Here is a 22,196-nt window from a genome sequence, read left to right as displayed (position 1 = left end):
CTAAAACCAAGGAAGCTCCTGTCCCTCCTGTCCCTGGTGACGGAGGAAGCGGAAAGCAGCTACAGAGATCATAGAGAAGCTGCGGAGTGCTAGGTTGTGCTTTAAATTCTTTTTAATCAAACTTGGGGGGGGGGGAAGTTGGATTATTTGTCCTCAAAGAAACTTCAGAACATTGAAGTTGCTCTCTTCGGTGGAGCCAAAGAAAGACTATTGCTGACAACTGGTGAAAGTTTAGTCACAATGGACCAGTTTGTCAGACATTCCTCTTGAATGCCAATTTGTAAAATAAAACCCTTTGAACAGCCAGAGGATGTTTTAAAAGAAGCTGCTGATTGAAAATGAATAACTTCACTTTGCTGTGTTTTCTGCTCTTCTATAGATCATCATTACTGTTTGTACTTTCTATTTTCAGCAGAAATGTGACTTAACCTTTTGTTCCATCTGTAGCTCGCCTCCTAAAGCAACCTCCTTTTCATTATTACTTTCAAAATCGCTGAAATTTGCGGCATGTGCCATCTTCTTCCCTCACTCTGTGGAGGAGTAGCAGAGCCAGCTTTTCCTGCGTGAAGATTCCTAATAATCAAAGGTGGTTGAGGACTAATATGAGTATGCATCACCAGCTAAGGCCCAATACCAGAGCAGGTGTGATTAGAGAAGCAACAAAAATCTTGTTACCCTCAAATGTATTCAGGCTTGTCATAGCTCCTCGATCTCTCCACTGTGACTTGCTAAAGATTTTAAGCCTCTAAGGAAAATTTAAAATATTTTCTTGAAGATATTATTCACTAAACCACTACCAAACCATGAATGCCTCAGCTCAAACTGGTTTATCTGAATGCCCTATCCTGAGACTACTGCAAAACACTTGATTTCTAACCAGTTTTAATTGTGAGAAATTAAAGTCTATGCTCCAAAATCTTTCTTAATCAGGATACTGGTAAGATCAAAGGAATTGCTTACTCCCCATATAAGAGTATAGGCCGTCCCTGGGTTACAAACAAGATAGGCTCCATAGGTTTGTTCTTAAGTTGAATTTGTAAGTTGGAACAGGTATATTTGCCTTTAGACAGACATCTGTCTTAACATAGTACTTATTTTTATCTTCCTGTGCATATAAATACTGAAACAGTTTCACATATAGCCTTAAATAATTTTGGATGATACAGAAGGCGATGGACTTGTTGGAGAGGATGGGACGGGTGTTAGAGAGTCAGGGTTTCATTCTGCTGCTGGAGTTCGTTTTTTGAAGTAGACATCAAGAGAGGTTTGTACAGAGCTTTTCTTTTTCTCATCATAAACAGCATCTCAGGCCTTTGGTAACTGTACGGTAAACTTCTGTGAACCCCTCTGCGTCGGGATCTTGCTCCTCTCACTTTGCCATTCCTGCTTCAACGAGATGAAAAGCATCAGCTAAGTCTTTTGTAGGAAACTTTTTTGGTTCTGGAGTTTCTATGTCCCTGTTTTCTTCCCTAAGTGCTAAAGTCTTCATCGGTTAGTTCTTTGCCATGGGAGTTGAGTAACTCTATGAGATCATTTTTATTGCAGTAGACTATCAATAGCCCTTATGGTGCTCTGTTCCTAAGAACGAATCTTACGTAAGTCAGATGTTTGTAATTTGGGGACTTACTGTATTCATGTAATATGTCAGATAATTTTAATATTTGAGACTATAAAAGATAAAAATTTGCTTCGAATTTACTAGTGTCTTAATTTTTTTTTTCCTTAGAGCCCATTGCTATATTTAAAACACACCTGTGCATAAAGCTGTATGTGCTTATGGAATATACATTTGTTCATTCCTCAGAAATGTTCAAAACAAATAAGTATTTTTGGCCTTTTAGAGGAGTATATTAGCACTTCAGTGGGGTCTGCTCCCTGGACAGACTAGATATGCCTCCCTGCCCGTGCCAGGCTGAGTGGTCTCACAGGGAGAGAGGACTTGCTCATGAGCTGGCGGGATGTGTTGTGTGGGACTGAGCACCAACGGGCTGATTCTGCCTTTGTTGTAAAGAATAGTAAGAAACCAAACCATTCACCAAAAATTCTGCCTTTTCAACCTAGCCACGATAATAAATTTCTTACATAGATCTGAAATGGCACAGTAGATGATATAAATTGTTATTGTTAAATAATAGTAAAGACCGGAAAGGTCACATAACCTGATCACTTATTGAGAGATATGATACCAAAGTCACTGACAACTAGTAACGACCAGAGCAAGACTAACTCCCAATACCCTCTTTCTATGAAACTATTGACATCAACTGGATGTGAGTCAGAAAAACATGAGCAAATGCAATGTTTGTAAATATGTTGATACTGATATTCATTAAATAGATAGACTACCCAGAAGGACTCTGATGTGAGTCCTCAGTAAAATCTTGTATCACAGATAAGGCACAGAACTAAGAATTAGAAGACTTATTCATTAGGATTATTTCTGCCATAAACTGCATGCCTTATTTGCTTACATATTTTTTTTTTATATCTGAAAACTATGGTGGTTAAATTTCTTTAATTTCTTAAATCTTGTCAACCCTATTAGTCTGAAAAGTAAAAATTTCCAAAAATGCAAAATATGGCCCTAAAACATATCCAGATTGCTGCCATGTTTCTCTTTTATAATAATACTGTGTTAGATTGATCTGCATGTCTTTCTCTGGGAGAAGCAAATATACAGAGACTACTCAGTTAACAATAAAGACTATAGCATTAGATTTTTTTTTTAAAGCTAGCATCCTCCTGATATTCCCTAACAACTACAAGAAAGGTTATATTGAGAATCAAATAATATAGTTGTATTAATTACATAAGAGCTGGCTTCTAAGGAACAATAGATAGCATTACAAATACACTGTGCTTTGAGATACCTTTCATAATAGTAATTAATAACTGTTGAGGTGCTGGCCCAGCACTCAAGAGTGAAAAGCTTTACTATTTGTATAAGGAGATAGCAACAATGTTAATTTTCATCATTCTTAGTATTAGAACCCCATGAAATGTAATAGTTCCTCTTAATAAGCAACTAAGGCTATACGTCCACTACCAGAAGGAACTGTAAAGATAAGGACAAAAAGTATTTATTTATTTATTGCCCCCGTGTCCCAAGTTGGCATGTATTTAGTCTCTTGGATAGCTATTTAATTCCCTTTTATTTTTTGAGTGTAACCTATTTGAGTAAAAGGATAAAGGGCATAAAAAAAATCATAATTGTGTCTATGAATTCCATTTGACAAGAGAGAGAAGTAAACTAATACTCAGCCCTAAAGTTATGTCCACATAAAAGTATAACTAACAAGTGAAAAAAATTAATCGGACAATAATTTTGCTATGAATTATCTTGTATTTTATTAACATTTTCCAAGAGGATAAGTTGTTTATATGACATTATGTAAATGCAGCTTAAGAAAAGTTAAATACACAAAACAGAAAATCAAGTTGAGGTTTGTTTAGGTTGTAATAATACAAATGTCTATCTATCATTTATTTAGTCTCCAAACATTTTTTGAATGTGAAAATATTTTGGAATATGTCCTGTGTAAATCTAAAACTTTTTCAATTATTCACTGCAAAGTTCACTATGTCCCTAAGACATATTAAACTTCAATAAACATAATTGGCTATATGAGAATGAGGAGGAAATTGAGGCAGCCATGAATGGGACATAAAGCCTGTTACACTGATAATGTACAAAAAAGGACTGGCCTTTTCAGTACAGCAAGAAGTGGCCCAAATCGTAAGATAAATCATTGTACTAGGAAAGGATATTAAGCAGTACAATATGATTGTCAGATCCATATGTGTTGAACTCAAAACATTACTCCAACGGGAATTTGATGCTGATTTTGTCTATTGGAGGGTTAGGAGATAATAATGTTGCAAGATTTTAAAAGCAGTTTTTATTAAATCTGGACTTCTGAGAAAAGTAAAAGACAACAATAAGTATGCCAGGATCTATTAACTCCAAAAGATGTTATCTGTTTATTTATTATTAAAAAAAAAAAAAAAGACGAGTACAGTTCTTTTTTCAGAACTGTAGAGCAATAAACATAGGGGTGCATATATTCTTCTGAATTATTGGTTTGGGTTTCTTTGTACATATTTCCAGAAATGGAATCTCTGGGTCATAAGGTAGCTCCATTTTTAATTTTTTGAGGTAACCCCACAGTGGCTGCATCGGTTTGCATTTCCACTCACAGTGCATAAGGGTTCTCTTTTTCTCCACATCCTCACCAGCACTTGTTGTTTATTGACTTATTGATGATAGCAATTCTGTCAGATATGAGGTGATATCTCATTGTGGTTTTAATTTGCATTTCTCTGATGATTAGCGACATTAAACATTTTTTTATATGTCTATTGGCCACCTGTGTGTCCTCTTTGGAAAAAATGTCTATTCAGATCCTTTGCCCATTTTGTAATTGGATTGTTTGTTGGGTTATTATTATTATTATTATTATTATTTTGTTTTGTTGTTAAGCTTTATAAGTTTTTTATAAGTTTTAGATATTAAACCCTTATAAGTTGTATAGGTAAATTTATTTTCCTATTCAGTGGTGTAAAGCCAGTAGCCACGGCCACCATCACAGACGCCTGGCCCATACAGGTTCGTATTGGATTCGGACAGTTGGTAAAGAAACAACAGAGCCAAAAACTGGTGGGCCATCATCTTTAATCCTAGCTTGTACCCAGCGGGCAAGTAAAAACACACACTAGGCTCCAAAATCCACTCATTCAGTGCTCACAAAGTTACTGACTTATCCGAGTTTCCTAGAATCAAAGGTTTCTAGCTCATCAAACTGATTCACCTCTGTTCCCCATCTCCTTCCTTCTCCCTGCACATACTCTGCACAAACTGGTTTCTCACTCAACACTCTGCCATCTTGGCTGCTTCTCCTGGCCTCCTCCACGTGGCCTTTCTCTGCTCTGTTCTCTAATGCTAATCTCAGAAATCAAGAGAGCAAGCTCCCATTCTGCCTCCATTTTATAGTGTAGAAATCAAAACCTTTAATCCAATATACAAAATAGGGAAGTCTCTAATACAAAGTCACTTATCTGAGGCATGATGGGATTGTACCACCCATATCAAAAAGGGTAGGAAAGGCTTAGCCCTAGAACCAAGGCCCAGGCTACAAGGATCCTGTCTGCCCACAGCCTGCCCCCAACACACATTAATATCACCTGGGCGACAGGCTTCCATGTGGGCAGCGCCATCTTTAACAAAGTGAGCATAATATATTTTATCTGCCCAACAAGTGGGTTATCATTTTATTTTGGTCATAGTTTCTTTTATTTACAATAGTCAAAATACAGGCCTGACCAGGCAGTGGCACAGTGGATAGAGCATCAGACTGGGATGCAAATGACCCAGGTCTGAAACCCGAGGTCGCCAGCTTGAGCATGGACTCATCTGGTTTGAGCAAGGTTCACCAGCTTGAGACCAAGGTTGCTGGATTGAGCAAGGGGTCACTCGGTCTGCTATAGCCCCCGGTCAAGGCACATATGAGAAAGCAATCAATGAACAACTAAGGTGCCGCAGCAAAGAACTGATGCTTCTCATCTCTCTCCCTTCCTGTGTGTATGTCCCTATCTGTCCCTCTCTCTGTCTCTCTCTGTCTCTGTTACAAAAAAAAAAAAAAGTCAAGAAACAGAAGCAGTGCAAGTGCCTATCACTAGATGAATGGATAAAAAAGCTGCAGTATTATTTACACAATGGATTACTTCTTAGCCATAAAAAAAAAAGGAAGGAAATCTTACCTTTTACAACTGCAGGGATGGACCTGGAGATCATTATATTCAGTGAAATAAGCCAGAGATAGGCAAGTATGCTATGATTTATGATTTCACTAATATATGGAATCTAATGAACAATATAAACTAAAACACAAAACAGAAACAGACTGATAGATACAGAGCACAGACTGACGGCTGTCAGAGGGGAGAAGGTTTAGGGGTTGGGTGAAAAGATAAAAGAATTAAGCAAAGAAAAAAATGCTCATAGACACAGTATGGTGATTACAAGAGGGAAAGGGGGATGGTGAGGGGAGAGGAGGATAAAGGGGGTAAATGGTGTTGGAAGCAAACCTGGCGGGCTGTTGAACACACTACATTGTACGGATGACATATTATATCATAGAATGGTATGCCTGAAACCTATATGATTTTATTAAGCAACGTCACCTTAAAAAATTCCATTAAAATTTAAAAATATATAAATAAACAAAACAATTTAGTAAAAAATAGTGCAAAGCATTTTAATGGGTTTTATTTTTTATTTTTATTTTTTTTTGCTTGAATCAGTTACAAACCTAGATTTGTAATTCATATAAATCAATTATGGTTTCAAAGAATTTATTTGAAAAATAAAAGATACGGGGTCTTATAAAAATCCGTTTGAGTATGGAAAGAGAACCAGTCCTAGAAAATAGATAAAAACCAAGGTGGATGAAAACATGCAGAAAACCAGAAAGTACCACGAGCAGGACAGTGTGCCAGTCTCTCAGTACTGCAAGATATTCCAGCTCCTTGGGCACACGCCCGCCGCCTGCTGATGTGGCTGCAGCAGTAGACATCCAATTTTACCTCTGTGAATTTATTCTATTTTATTGTCTTAGTATCAGTCACTAAAGCATCAACATCCAGGGTAGATGTATTCAGTTCATCAAGATCACACCATGTTTCGGAGTCCTACAAAACCATTGTATTATATAATTTACCTGAGGCTGCCAAAAAAGTTACTACACTAACTCGGTAACTTAAAGGAACAGAAACACAGCATTCCTTGGCTGAGGCAGCATCATTTCAGTTTCTGCCTCCACTTTCACATCTCTTTCTCTTCTGTATGTCTCTCAAAACTCCCTGTGCCTCTCTCTTTTAAGGATACTTGTGACATTTAAGGCCCATCCAGATAATTTAAGGTAATCTCATCCCAAAACATTTAACTACATCTGCAAAGATTCTTTTTCTAAATAACATTTACAGTTTTTAGGTTAAGACTTGATGTCCTTGGATGACCATTTTATAATAAGTATATCGACTGTTGGGGAGGCTGTGGAGCAACCAGATCTCTCAACCACTGGGATAACCATTTGGGGAAGCAGTTTGGCAGGTTTTTTATTTTTTATTATTATTATTATTATTATTATTATTATTTTGTATTTTTCTGAAGCTGGAAACGGGAGAGACAGTCAGACAGACTCCCGCATGCGCCCGACCGGGATCCACCCGGTATGCCCACCAGGGGCGACGCTCTGCCCACCAGGGGGCGATGCTCTGCCGCGACCAGAGCCACTCTAGCACCTGGGGCAGAGGCCAAGGAGCCATCCCCAGCGCCCAGGCCATCTTTGCTCCAATGGAGCCTTGGCTGCGGGAGGGGAAGAGAGAGACAGAGAGGAAGGAGGGGGTGGGGGTGGAGAAGCGAATGGGCGTTTCTCCTGTGTGCCCTGGCCGGGAATCGAACCCGGGTCCCCCGCACGCCAGGCCAACGCTCTACCGCTGAGCCAACCGGCCAGGGCCGGCAGTTTTTTTTTTTAAAGATATGCATACCTTTGCCATATTTTCTAGCCATTCCACTCTTAAATTTTATCCAAAAGAAATTAATTTTAGTTATAAAAATGTATGAATAAATTTGTATGGATACATTTTGCCCATACAAAGAACTGTTCAAAAATATTAATAGCAGCTTTTTTTTTGTAATAAGCAAAAGCTGAAAAGAACTCCACGTCCACCAGCAAGTGAATGGGTAAACTTTGTAGCATGGCCGCAGAATTGAATACCACTCAGCAGTAAAAAGGAAGAAACTATTGACACAACTCCATGGATGATTCTCAAAATAATGACACTGAATAAGAGGAACCACAAAAAAAAAAAAATTTTTTTTGGAATGTATGATTCCACTTACATAAAATTCTAAGAAATTCAAAATTATGTAGATGACAGTAAATTAATGGTTGTCTGGGAAGTGAGAGAAGAGTAGGAGAGACAGAGGCATTACAAAGAGACACACGGGAACTTTTGGAGGTGATGAAAACGTGCATTATCTTGTTTGTGATGATGGTTTTATCGATATATACATATAGTGAAACTTAATTTGTATCTTTCAAATATGTATGATTTATGATATGATAATTGTAATTCAATGAAATTTCTGGAATATAGGAGTAGAGATTAATCTCACTTTGGGCCAAAGAAGTGAAATATAAGAAAAATGAAGCTATATCTGAAAGAACGTTTTTAGTGCAAGCAACAAAAAGCCAAATTTAAATGGACTTTTAGAAGGGTAATTAATTTTCTTATAATTATAAAAACTAGACTAGAAAGTGCTTTACTATAGAAAAAAATTGGTTCAGAGAAAATAAAGCAAAGTTAAATTAGCAATGACAAAGCACTGGGGAAAAAATAAGATAATAGATATAAAAGAGGACATTTTGGTGAGGCCATAAGTTACCTAAAACTGAATAGCAAAGCCAAATAATAAATATAAACTTAGATAAACATTCAAGTATTGCATACCTACAAGATGCCAGAGACATTGACTAAAACAATGACAAATAAAACACAAGCTATCATCATTGTCCTTGATCACTTAGGATTTCCCATTTGACACTTGATCATTTGAAAAACCAGTCCACAAAACAGTGAAGGAAAAAAGCTCAAAATTCATCTTAACTCCGACTCTCTTTGTGTTTCTAAAAGGAGCTAGTAAAGCCCTGAAATTATACCACAGGCATAACTAGAAGATGTTGCAGGTTCAGTTCCAGAATGCTTCAATAAAGCAAAGATCACAAAAAAAGTGAGTCACAGAAGTTTTTTGATTTCCCATATACTTTATAGTTTACAATTGGTAACCATCATCTGAACATTAGGCGAGTCATAATCTTTTTGTTAGTGGGAGGTCTTGCCTCAATGTTGCAGGCTAATGAATGATCAGAGTGGTTGCTGATAAAAAATGGGATATATGTGGTAATTTTTAAAAATAAGACAGCAATAAAGTGTGCTGTATTGATTGACTTAGTCCTTCACTAACAGTTTCATGCAGTGTTAATAGCATTTTACCCACCATAGAAGTTCTTTCCAAATTGAAGTCAATCCTCTCAAAACCCACTGCTGCTTTATCAACTAAATTTATGTAATATTCTAAATCCTTTATTGTCATTTCAATCATCTTTGCAGCATCTTCATCAGGAGTAGATTTTATCGCAAAAGACAAAAACAAACAAAAAACAAACTTTCTTTTCTCATTCATAAGAAGCAATTCATGTGTTAAAAGTTTTATTTCAAGATTGTAGAAATTGCTCTGGATAGTTGTCTCAGCAGATAGAGCATCAGCCTGGCATGTGGATGTCCTGGGTTCTATCCCAATCAGGACACACATGAGAAGCGACCAACTGCTTCTCCACCCTCCAGCTCCCCTTTCTCTCTTCCCTTCCCTCACAGCCAGTGCCTCATTGATTCAAGCATCAGCTCCAGGTGCTAAGGATAGCTTGGTTGGTCCAACCATCAGCCTCAGGCACTGAGGAAAGCTTAGTTGGTTTGGGCATTGGCCTCTGATGGGGGTTGTTGGGAGGACCCTGGGGCACATGCAGAAGTCTGTCTCTCTTTCTCTCACTTAAAAAAGAAAAAAAAAAGATTGCAGAAATCTAGTTACATCTTCCAGCTCCACTTCTAATTCCAATACTCTTGCAATTTCTACCACATCTGCAGGTACCGCCTTCATTAATGTTTTGGGCCCTTCAAAGTCATCCCTGAGGGTTGGATCCACTTCTTCCAAACTTTTATTGTTGATATTTGACCTCTTTCCATAAAACACACATGTTATTAATGGCATCTAGAATGGTAAATATTTTACAAAGTTCTTTTAATTTACTTTGTCCAGTTTCATTATGATAATTACTGTCACAACTATAGTCTCACAAAATGTATTTTCTGAATAATAAGACTTGAAAGTTGAAATTAGTCTTTGATCCATGGGTTGTTGCAAAATGCATGTTGTGTTAGTAGGCACACACACACACAAAAAAGTAATTTTATTGTACATTTCCACCAGAGTCCATGAGTGACCAAATGCATTGTCAAATGACATAACATTTTGAAAGAAATCTTTTTCTTTGTGAGCAGTAGGTCTCTCAACTGTGGGCTTAAATATTCAGTAAACCATGTTGGAAGCAGATGTGCTGTCACCCAGGCTTTGCTGTTTCATTTGTAGAGCACATGCAGAGTAGATTTAGCATAACTCTTAAGGACCCTATCATTTTTGTAATTGTAAATGAGCATTGCCTTCAACTGAAAGTCACCGGCTATAATCACCCATATCAACAGAGTCAGCCTGCCCTTTGAAGCTTTGAAACCAGCCATTGACTTCTTCTTTCTAGCTATAAAAGTCCTAAATGGCATCTTCTTTCAACATGAGGCTGTTCTGTCTACATTTGAAATCTGTTGTTTAGTGCAGCCACCTTTAGTAATGATCTTGGCTCAGACTTCTGAATATCTTGCTGCAGTTTCTACATCAGCAGTCACTGCTTCACCTTGTGCTTTTATATTATAAAGATGGCTTCTTTCCTTAAACCTCATTGGATTCTTTACCTTTCTCAGCCCTTATAAAATTAAAGAAGGTTAAGGCCTTCCCGGGTTAAGGCTTTAGTTCAAGGGAATGTTGTGGCTGGTGTGTTTCCCTGTCCAGAGCACTAAAATGTTCTCCATAGCATCAATAAGGCTGTTTTATTTTCTTATCATTTGTATGGTGACTGAAGTAGCACTTTTAATTTTTTCAGTGTATCCTTTGCAATTCACAGCTTGGCTGATGGTTTGGTCCAAGAGGCCTCGCTTTCTGCCTATATGAACTTTTCACATGCCGTCCTCACTAAGCTCAATCATTTCCAGACTTTGATTTAAAATGAGAAACATGTGACCTTTTCTTTCACTTGAACAAATTAAAGCCACTGTAGGGTTATTAATTGGCCTAATTTCAATATTGTTGTGTTTTATGGGTGCAAGTTCATGGAGCCACAAATCAATTGAAATACGAATATCAAAGATCATAGATTACAGATTACCATAACAAATATAATAATAAAAAATTTGGAAATAGTGTTAGAATTAAGTAATGCCAGTGGTCAGGTTCACAGTGGATTCCAGCAGACCATACGAGAACTATAGAACTGAAAGGCATTGCGCTATTCCCATTTATTGGATTCTTGCAAAGGTGGGCAAGCAAACAGGCAGGAGAAAACCCCTTCTCATGACAGTGGGTGAACAAACAGGAAAACCGCCCCTTGCAGTGGTGGACCAGTGATCAGGAAAACCACCCCTGCGGGGAAGTGCCCGTAGCCTTATATAGGCTACACACACACACACACACACACACACACACGTGGCTTTCTGACATGTGCTTATGCACTAATCATGCAAAGGGCTTGCAAGCGGAGAACATGCAAGCAAGCCTACCCACAGCTGTTTTCTCTACAAATTGCCAAAATGTGACACAGAGAGCAAATAAGTACTATTGGAAAAATGACACTGATAGACTTGCTAACAATGAACCTTCCATTGTAAAAAATGCAGTATCTGCGAAGCTCACTAAAGCAAAGTACAATGAAACAAGACATGCCTGTAGTTGCTAATGAGCTTGAGTGAATTCAAGCAAAGATTTATGAGTAATACAACACAACATACTTTATTAGCAGCAGCACCACTCTGTTGTATAAATACACTAGATACAAATCACTAAATCACTGATAAATATCATTGAAGACAAACACAAATGCAAAAAATGGAAGGACAAAAAAGAGACTGTGATGAGATGTAGCCAACAAACTGGAAACCCAATGACACAGTCTGCACACAAGACAGGTGCTGAATTCTTTACTTTTATCAATTCTTTCCATTATTTACAATTGAAACCTAAAATGACTATATTATAAGTCCAATTGTATAAAACTTTCTCATAGACACCATAATTTCAAAGAAGAAAACATTTGAATGTGTAACATTTACCATTAAAGCCCATTTTCAGCCTACAAATCAAATTAGGGACTTCCTTTGCCCCAACTTGAAATGCTCTTGACCCCCCACCCCCCTTACTCCAGCTGCTGTTGCAATGGCTCATCTTCACTAACTTTGACAAGTTTTGCATACCTAAAATGTTCGGTGACTGCTTCACATCTCAGACTTCAGAATCTCTCTAATGCCACAGTGTGGGATGTGTGCAGATACCTGCTTAGCACTTAAGCACGAGCAGTCCAGGGGTGTGGGAGAGTGAATGCCCAGGAACCATCCTTAACCAACAGAAGATGAAAGTCGAAGGATAAATGCTTTCTCCTTTCATCCCCCAGGCAGATCATTCTAAGACATGTTTCATAAAGCACTTCATAAAGTGCAGCGGAATCCACCGGTAGTTCCTCATACTGACTGCCAACTTCATAATGCGCTTCTATTTTTGCCTTTCCTCCTTTCTTGTTTTACTCCACCATCCCTCACCCCGATGCTCTCAGAGTTATCTTTTGTCTCCGGCTCTGCTTTCTTGGATACCCATGCTAAAACTATTGTTACTCGAATTGTCTTTACCCAACAAATTTTCAGAATGGATTTTGGAAGCCAGATCAAGCTTCTGTCAGATAGCTAGTGGTCTATGTGTCAAGACTATGTGTGGCATACAAAACCACCACAATTAGTAGGAATCTCCCCTTTGGTGAATTGGAATAAGGTACAGATGGGAGGTTAAAGTAGTGATATTTGTAGCTACCAGAATATCATTTTACAAGATGTACTTTTATGGAGTGGATTTACTTGCCTTTAATTAATTACTTTAGAAGCCATAAGAAAAAAGAAATGAGTGGCTCAGATTGGGCCCTGGCCAGTTGCCTCCGTGGATAGAGAGTCCACCTGCCATGCGGACATCCCAGGCTCAATCCCTTGTCAGGGCACACAGGAGAAGCAAAGATCTGCTTCTCTTCCCCTCCTTCTCCCCCTTCTCTTCCTCTTCCCCTCTGGTAGCCAGTGGCTCTGTTGGTTCAAGTGTGGGCCCCAGGCACTGAGGATAACTCACTTGGTTCATGATTTGGCCTCAGTTAGGGGTTGCTTGATGGATCTAGGTTGAGGTGCTTGCTAGAGTGTTTCTCACTATCTCCCCTTCTCTCACCTGAAAGAAAGAAAGAAAGAAAGAAAGAAAGAAAGAAAGAAAGAAAGAAAGAAAGAAGGAAGGAAGGAAGGAAGGAAGGAAGGAAGGAAGGAAGGAAGGAAGGAAGGAAGGAAGGAAGGAAAAACAAGAGAGAGAGGGAGGAAGGAAGGAAGGAAGGAAGGAAGGAAGGAAGGAAGGAAGGAAGGAAGGAAGGAAGGAAGGAAGGAAGGAAAGGAAAGGAGGAAGGCAAGCTCAAATTGGCTTACCAGCACCTAAAAGCATTCTTGAAAAGAAAGAAGAATCCTAGAAGAGTGTTTAAGGAGATCCACATCTCCTATAACCACAGAATACACCTTACTGAACATCAGGCTCAAGAGTTTATTGTGAGGGGGTAGAGCCCAGAAAAGGACTAAATCCATGGCCTTGGCAGATCGGCTAGGTCAGAGGTAGAACCCTACTAGGAAAAGTATCACTCTGAAAAATTAAGAAGATTTTTTTGGAGTGGAAAGTTCTAAGAATCTGAAACCTGCAGCTATTTATGAACTTCTCAAGGAAGAAGAAACAACCTTTTCTCCCCCCTCCCAATAAAAAAAAAAAGAACCTTCCAATTCCTGACTACTTGGAAGAGATTGTATGGCAGATACCTACCTTGATATTGTGTGTCCTCTTCACAATATTTACCAACAACTCCTCATTGCTTTCAGGCCTAAAACAAGGTTAGGACTCAGTGTAGCTGAAACAGGTAAATAAAATCTCTTATACAATGAAGGAATTTCAGGGACTGCTATTATCTAGCATCGGAAACCAGAAGAATATAGGTATAAGTGGGTGTTTTATAGGGTAATACACTGGGTAGTAGTTTGTGGGGGGATAAAGTGTAATATAAAGCTGAATAGATGATAATTTATTGGTTTAGAAGTGTGTGACTCAGAGTTCAATATCTTAGTAAGAACACCTTGTTTTGGTTCAAAGGCACTATAAGAATGTTTTTTTGTAGCTTGGAGTCAATAATAGGTCTCTATTAAATGAGACAGAGATTATGAAACTTCCTTGGGATAGCACTAAGTAAAGGATCAGAAAACTTAGTGAAATAAACATATTTAAATGAATTTGCTATAGGACACTGGAAATCCCATTCATTAACTATTCTTCCTGGAAGATTCCAGAGGACATATCTTCAAAAAGATAATAAGAAATGTGCTAGTGAGAGAGGCACAGGCATCTTTGAAAAGCTGAGTAGGTGTAACTTCTGCAGACAGGAAGTGCCAATAGGAGATGCTGCCTACTCGGCTCACTGGTATCAACAGAATTATAAAATTCCAGAATGGCAGAGGCCAAGTTCAGCATTTAAATATCAGAGGAGGCCAGCATGGCAGAGTAACCCAACCCACAGAAATTAGGGGTCATGGTTGGCTAAGAGATTATGGTGCTTCAAGAGGCAACAGAGATGTACAGCTGTTTATGATATGTCAATAAGCTCATTATCTGGAAACCAGATTGCTGAGATAAATTGTTACATTGCAAAATCACAATCCTTCACGCAATACCCAAACCTAAGTCAGCCCACTTACCCAGAGGGCATTAATTGAGGAGTGTAGAGTTTGCTATGGCTGCCATCACAAAGTACCACAAATTGGGTGGCTTAAGCAACAAAAATTTATTTTCTCACAATTCTGGAGACTAGATATCTAAGATCAGGTGTCAGCAAGGTTGATTTCTTTTGAGGTCCTTCATCTTGGCTTGCAGATGTCTGTCTTCTTCCCCTGAGTTCATTGATCTTCCCTTTGTATCTGTCTGTGTCCAAATTTTTTTCTTTTTATAAGGACACCATTCATACTAGATGAGGGCCCACCTTAATGATCTTATTTTACTCCAAATAATTCTTTAGAGATTCTATCTCCAAATGCAGTCACATTCTGAGGTCTTGAAGGTTAATATTTTAACATTTGAATTTTGAAGGAAAACAACTCAGGAAATTAGATTTCCTTTAGAAAAAGGCCTCCCCAAGCATATATGATGAACACTTCTTTAATTTCCTAAAAAAGACCTGTGACCTTATATGGGGGAAAGTAAAGTACTCAGGTTTTTAAGGAGTTTCAAAATGGCTGTGGAGCACATAGAAGTTACACTCACTTCCTCCCACACCAAGCCAGATTGACAGCTAAATTATACAACAATCAACCTCAGTGACCGACTGAAAGACAGCTGAACAGGAGCATTATATCCAAGGATTTATAGAAGAAGCTACACAAAGATTGGTAAGAGGGGTAGAGACACAGAGGGGACTGGTCCCTGCACCCACGTGTGGCAGCTGAGAAGCCAAAGGGATATCTTGGGCTGCAAAAGTCCCTGCTGATGAGCATGGGGTCTCAACCCTAGACTGAGACCCCCAATTCAGAGCAACAGGGCCTGGAAGAGGAGCCCACACCGCATCTGGTAAGTGAAAATTATTCAGTGCTCTATCTACTTGAAGGAGAAGGGAGTCTTCTAGAATTCTACATGCTCTCCTAAAGGGCCAGCGCACAGGAGTTTGCTCTTGGGCACTCACTCAGAGGAAGGTGCCTCAGGGAATATGGGAGTCATAAAGAGAAAACCTGGGTGGCATGGCTCTGAACAGAGATCTGGAGGGTCAGCTACTGAGGTCCTGGTCCTCAGTCAATATCCCAAACTGCCCTCAAATGTCATCGTCCCAAAGTCAAGCACTCCTATTCTTACAACACCAGCCTGAGGAGTGCACTAACCTGGTCATCCAAATACTGACCACATCACCCTGCCACACTTGAGTCCACCAGAAAGAACTGTTGGCTGCACCCAATGGGGACTTTGGTGTGCTTTTTTCCTGGAGAAACTATAGGCAAAAATTCAGAGAAACATTGAACTGTGTGGCTAGAATGGGGGCCAGTCTAACTCCACACTCTCCTGCAGACTTGGCCAGGACCACTCCAATGGGAGACTGTTTAGTTCTATCTTCCCAAGTCCTGGTGGCCTCACACTATTGAGCTCAGTTCCACAGGAGGAAGGGAATACCACTCAGAGCTGGGAACTTCAGAGCTCATCTCCCTCAGTGGCCTGGTTCTAGGATTGAGTAAGCACAGCTATTCAGCTGAAGTATAGAACTAGTCTCCCTTCCACAGGCTCAGTTGGTGCCACACCTAAGGAAAGACCGTCTTGATCTGTGTTTCCAGGTCTCTGTGGACCTGCCCTGCTGACTTTGTTCCTACAGTGAGGACAACTGGCAGCTCCCAACCTGAACCAAGTATTGCACTCCATCTGGGGGAATTAGATTTGGAGACTATGGCAGAGACCAAGTGATATGGTTCTGGAGTAGGGACCACAGTCTGCCCATTGAGTACCTGACCATGCTATCCCCAAATGGGGGACCCACTAGATCCTTCTTCCAACCTAGTCAAAAGCATATAAGCATATATTGCATAAAACAAACTGTTGTCAGGGAGAAAGTGGGTTGGGGAACTGGGTAAAAAAGGTGAAAGGATTTATATATATATTAGAGAGAGATTTATATATATATTTTATATATGGAGATAGATATATATATAAATATTTATATAAGGATTTTTATATATGTATTTATATTTATATATAAATACATATATAAACAAATAGACACAGACAACAGTATGGTGAAAGCCAGAGGGCAAGGGGGTGGGGGAGAGGAAGAGGGCAATTGTGGGATAAATGAGGATGGAAGGAGACTTTGTTTTGGGTAATTGGTGTACAATGCAGTGTGCAGATAACATTTTGTTGAGTTGTAAACTTGAAGCTTGTTTGGTTTTGTTAACCAATGCTATCCAAATAAAACTCAATGAATTTTTTTTTCAAGACACATATACTAGAGGACCCAAAACCCCATCATGGGTCCTCAGATTTGTGAAAAGGATTAGACCAGGCAATAAAGAGAATTTTGACCCAAATCCAAATCACAATTATCTGAAATTCCTACTGATAATTCAATTGTGAATTCCTCAATCTCTGAGTATAGGATTGCCTGGATAATGAAGCAGCTGGCATACACATACATTAGTTATTTGACCTATGATATAAGAGCTATATGGTAGAAAGGATAAGTGGAAGCATTTAAATCTGTCAAGACTATAAAGCAAAAGCAATATTGTAATCCGGGAGGAATTTTAGATACTTCTACTACTTCTTATCAAACCCTTCCAAATTCATCTCTTTGTCCCTGAAAGAGCAGATGGACTATAGCAAATAAAGACGGACTTAACAAAATTGTAGCCCTAATCACAGTTGCTTCTGTGTTAGATGTAATTCTTTACTGAGACATACCAGCATAGCCTCTGAACTTTGTATGTGGCTACTGATCCATTAGATACATTCCAATCTTTACTAATACAAAAGATAGAAAGGAATTCTCTTGTACATGGGAGAGACATGGGAGAGAAAGTAGTGCAACACTGACTGTCTTTTCTCACATATCTCATTCTCTGTCCTCAGGGTCTTAACTTAATTCACAAGGAATTGATCATCTTGACATTCTGCAGAACAATATTATTGGTTTACTAGAATGTGAAACAATACTAATTGGAACTCAAGAGCAGTAAGTTATCTAGCAAGACAGAATCTCCAGAGGGTAGAAGATAAATCCATGATGACTCAGGAATTTACTGTATTGTGAAGTTGATAGGTGTCCTGTGATCAGGAGAATACTGAGACATTCTGTTTAAGGCAGTAGTACTCAACCTGGTCCCTACCGCCCACTAGTGGGCGCTCCAGCTTTCATGGTGGGCGATAGCGGAGCAACCAAAGTATAAATAAAAAGACAGATTTAACTATAGTAAGTTGTTTTATAAAGATTTATTCTGTCAAACTTAGAAAAAATCCAACATAAAGTGCTTGGCAATTAATTATTTTTATATGCTTTAACCTGCTATAACTCTGCTTTATAAATTTTATAAAGTAAAGTTACTTCCTTACTTTATAAATCACCATTACTATAGAACTTATGGGCAGTTAGAAAATTTTACTACTAACAGAGATACAAAAGTGGGCGATAGGTATAAAAAGGTTGACTACCCCTGGTTTAAGGTAAGGACAAGTAACTGCATTTTCCACCCCCTAAGACAAAAAAAAAAAAAAAAAGAACATGACTTGATGACTGTTTTCGGCATTTGTAGGAAATTTGAGAATTCTGTTTTAATCTATTTATTAAGTGATTTACAAAACTGACTGACAATTCTTAATAGTTCCTAAAGCAACAGAAGGTCCTGCAGGAAGTCTAAGCTGGCTGCAAGCTGTTCTAACACTCAAATCATACGACCTAACAGATGTCATGATGATTAAAGTAACTATAGTACTTTAAAAAAAAAAAAGTCTTTGCAGGTCCTAACCAGATAGCTCAATCTGTTAGAGTGTCATCTTGATGTGCCAAAATTGCAGGCTCCATCATGGGTCAGGACACATACAAGAATCAACCAATGAATGAATAAATAAATGGAACAACAAATTGATGCTTCTCTCTCTCTCTCTCCCCCCTACCTCTCTCTCTCTAAAATCAATCAATAATCTTTTCTTTATTGTAAAATGTCTTTATAAAGTCTAGTAAGTCACAACAGAAGAACCACTACACAAACTCTGAGGATTTTACAGGAAGACCATGCTTCCTGTGTCATAGAACTACCAGTAACTCCTGTTATGCTAATGAACCTACTAGAGACCTAAGATATTCTCATGGGATGTTATGTGACTATGGATTGGAGCTGCCCATTATATCACACAGGAGGGAGCTGCATGATAGAAATGACACATTCACTGCCTGACCTGTGGTGGCGCAGTGGATAAGGTGTTGACCTGGAAATGCTGAGGTCGCTAGTTCGAAACCCTGGGCTTGCCTGGTCAAGGCACATATAGGAGTTGATGCTTCCAGCTCCTCCCCCCTTCTCTCTCTGTCTCTCTCTCCTCTCTGTCTCTCTCTCTCTCCTCTCTAAAAATGAATAAATAAAATAAAAAATGTTAAAAAAAAAAAGAAATGACACAGTCAGTATGGCTCCTGAGCAGACCCATAAGATGCAAGTAAATTACAAAAAGAAGAGGCCCAAATCCCATTTCAGCTAACTCCAGTATACACTTGGCCTTTTTGGACGCATGCCCTGGTGAAGAAAAAAAATAATTGGATATGGTCTACAGATGGATTAGTATTGTAACTGTCCACAGATGGACTGTTGCTATACTCTATTCCCATTCAGGGATGGCTCTAAATGACAACGATGAAGAGAAAGCCTCCTAGTACCAGACCTGTGAGCAACACACGTGGTCATTAACTCCATGTGCAGATTTGCATGTCCTCAATAAAATCCTAAACACAGTATTCTCTGCAGAGGACTCACTTCAATGTTCAAACAGGCAGGATCACATGTCCTATAAATGTCAGCCATCCTTACTCCTTCACAACGCAACGCTGCAGAAATGAGCCATGGAGAAGGTAAGAAGGCTACTATTCATGGACCCAAGAGCATGGGTTCCCTCTCACCAAGGCTCCTCCGACTACTGCTGCTGCTGAGCAACCAACTTCCCAGCAACAGAAATGACACTGAGCCTTCAATATGGCGACATCCCTCAGGAGAATAACGATCTGATTGTTGGCACTTTTACTACATTTGACCTTTAGTATCTTGGAGAATAATATATACTCTGGAATATGTAACATTTTCTGTTACACTGTAGTCTGAGAAGGTCAGGGACCTATTAATGGCAAAAAATAAAATAAAGAAAAAGTTGAAACAATATATACATGATGATGGATCCTTCAGTTCTATTACAAACCTGGCCACCAAGAACATTCAATCTAATCCAACATGCTGTAACTTATTAAAGGCTCAGCTGAGTCACCAGCTTATGGGCAAGATCCTGTGGGATTGGTTTCTTTTTCTCCAGACTAGGTTAATATGCTGAACTAATAACTAGTTATTGCCCCAATAAATAGAGTAACACAGGTCCCTAAACCAAGGAGTTGAAATATAATTGGCCCTTCTTTTCAATAGTTTTATTAACACACTTGCAGAATTTATGCTTCCAGTTCCCACAACATTAGATTAGAGATCCTAGTAGAAAACGGAAGTCCTTCCTCCAGGGAATTCCATCAGGGTTCCACTGAACTTGAAGCCATGACTATTATTTTAAGATCTTCATGTCAAAAGTCAAACTGACAGAAAAAGGGGGGGGCAGTTACTATTTTAGGGGAATATTGACGATGACAACCATGAGGAGCTAAGGTTGCCACTTCACAGTGGAATAGTAAGGAGTATGTCTAAAAGACAAGTGTTTGTGACGGCATCTCTCGGTGCTTTAGTGCTTAGTAATAACTGTGAACAAACAACTGCAACTATAGTACAATAAAAAGATTCAATCAAAGATTCAGCCCCTTTCGTGATGAAGTATCATTTCACTAGGCAAGCAACCTAGACCAGTTGAAATTCTAAGGATTTGATAAATCTAGAATAGATGTTTGAAGACCTAAATAAAAAAAAAATATCAGTCATGACTTCAGGACAAGCTGTACCACTGGGAACATTACCTTCTTCAAATAATCCCATAGGTTTACAGAGTATGAATAGATCTGAGTGCTATAAGAATTGGATTGCATGTACAGCTCTTGCGCCTTATGTCAAATCCTCTTAGTCTCAGCCCTTACTTCAGCTGTGATAACCAGGCCTTGGCAGCTGCAACCAGCTTTGCATTGATACAACCCGTAAGCACCAACCACAGACCCAAGATGCCCTACTGCTGCCTCTATGAGGGTTCCTTGGAAGGTATGGTGTGGGAGGCGCACGGGAACCCACTTAGCCTTCACGCACATGTCACTACAAATATGAATTAACTATTGCCCGTGGAGCTATGTTGGACCAATGGGGACAGAAGGTGATCGATATATGCCTTCTTCTTAGTCAGTGAGTTCTAAAGCACATTTTTTAGTCTTCTCAAAAGGTCACACTGTATATACCCTTGTCAGTCATTCCTACTCTGTGAGATCCTGTTCCCAGATACACTACCTGCATGCAAAACTCGACAGCACTGCTTTTGGGGGCTCTGGGCTGAGGCTGCGGCTGCCCTTTACTTTCTAGAGTTTATATACCAAAAGGCACCTACTTAATATAAAACATAGACATTTCCTCTTAAATCAAATGTGATGTATTTTCATGCATTTCAAATTTCCCTTCCGAAATGTCCTCCTTTATTAGCAAAAAAAAAAAAAAGTGTTTCTTAAATTACAAGACTAATGTTTTCTACCTTTTAATGATATTCAACCATCATGTCAAATTATAATTGACCTATCTAAAATGTAAAAACATCAACTATTATTAATGAAGTGTTTTAAGGCACATTTTGGAACCTGATCTCAGAATAGATACGAAGTTCTACATAATAAAATATTAACTTAGTAACCTTGGAGCATTTTCTCTGCATCAGCAAAGTTTTAGACTATTAAAGAAGAAGCAACATTTTAATTTGCAAAACTTTTTAGCAACACATCAAAGGGGGAAAATAGACAACTTGATTTCAAACAGTGAAACCTGCTTCTCAAGAGAGTGGTTATCTAAGAAGTTAAATTCACCACTTCCTCTCTGTGGCTTCCCAGTACTTCATATTTTTCAGCTCTTTGACTTTGGAGGATTCTTTTCAAATGTGTCTATAAGGGCAAAGACAAGATGAAGGCAATTATCAGAGTAATGTGGGGCAGCATGGTGCACAGAGAAATAAGCATGATGAGGACTTTTTTTATCACCATATTTCCCAGTATTTGACTTAGTCCAACTTCAGATGTCCCTTATCCTCCACCATGTACCTCTTCACCCATGTCAAATATTTCAAAATCATAATTGGAAGTTCATTTTCATTTTCTTTATATTATTTTACTACTTTAATACATCATTACTTTCTGACACTGATTCTCAATTGCTTGAGTATACTCCTATGTCTTATATAGATTTGCATATAATTCTAAAATTCTTTGCAAACTCCTCTCTACAGTTTAGAATACCTTTATTTCCATACTGCTGTGATAGTTTATAATTTGTCACTATTAGATTTTCTGAGGTTGTGTTTTGCA

This window comes from Saccopteryx bilineata, chromosome 8 (genome assembly GCF_036850765.1).
Source record: "Saccopteryx bilineata isolate mSacBil1 chromosome 8, mSacBil1_pri_phased_curated, whole genome shotgun sequence".
In the NCBI taxonomy this organism is placed as follows: domain Eukaryota; kingdom Metazoa; phylum Chordata; class Mammalia; order Chiroptera; family Emballonuridae; genus Saccopteryx; species Saccopteryx bilineata.
The sequence above is the reverse complement of the archived record's forward strand: the minus strand, read 5'-3'. Positions refer to the sequence as shown.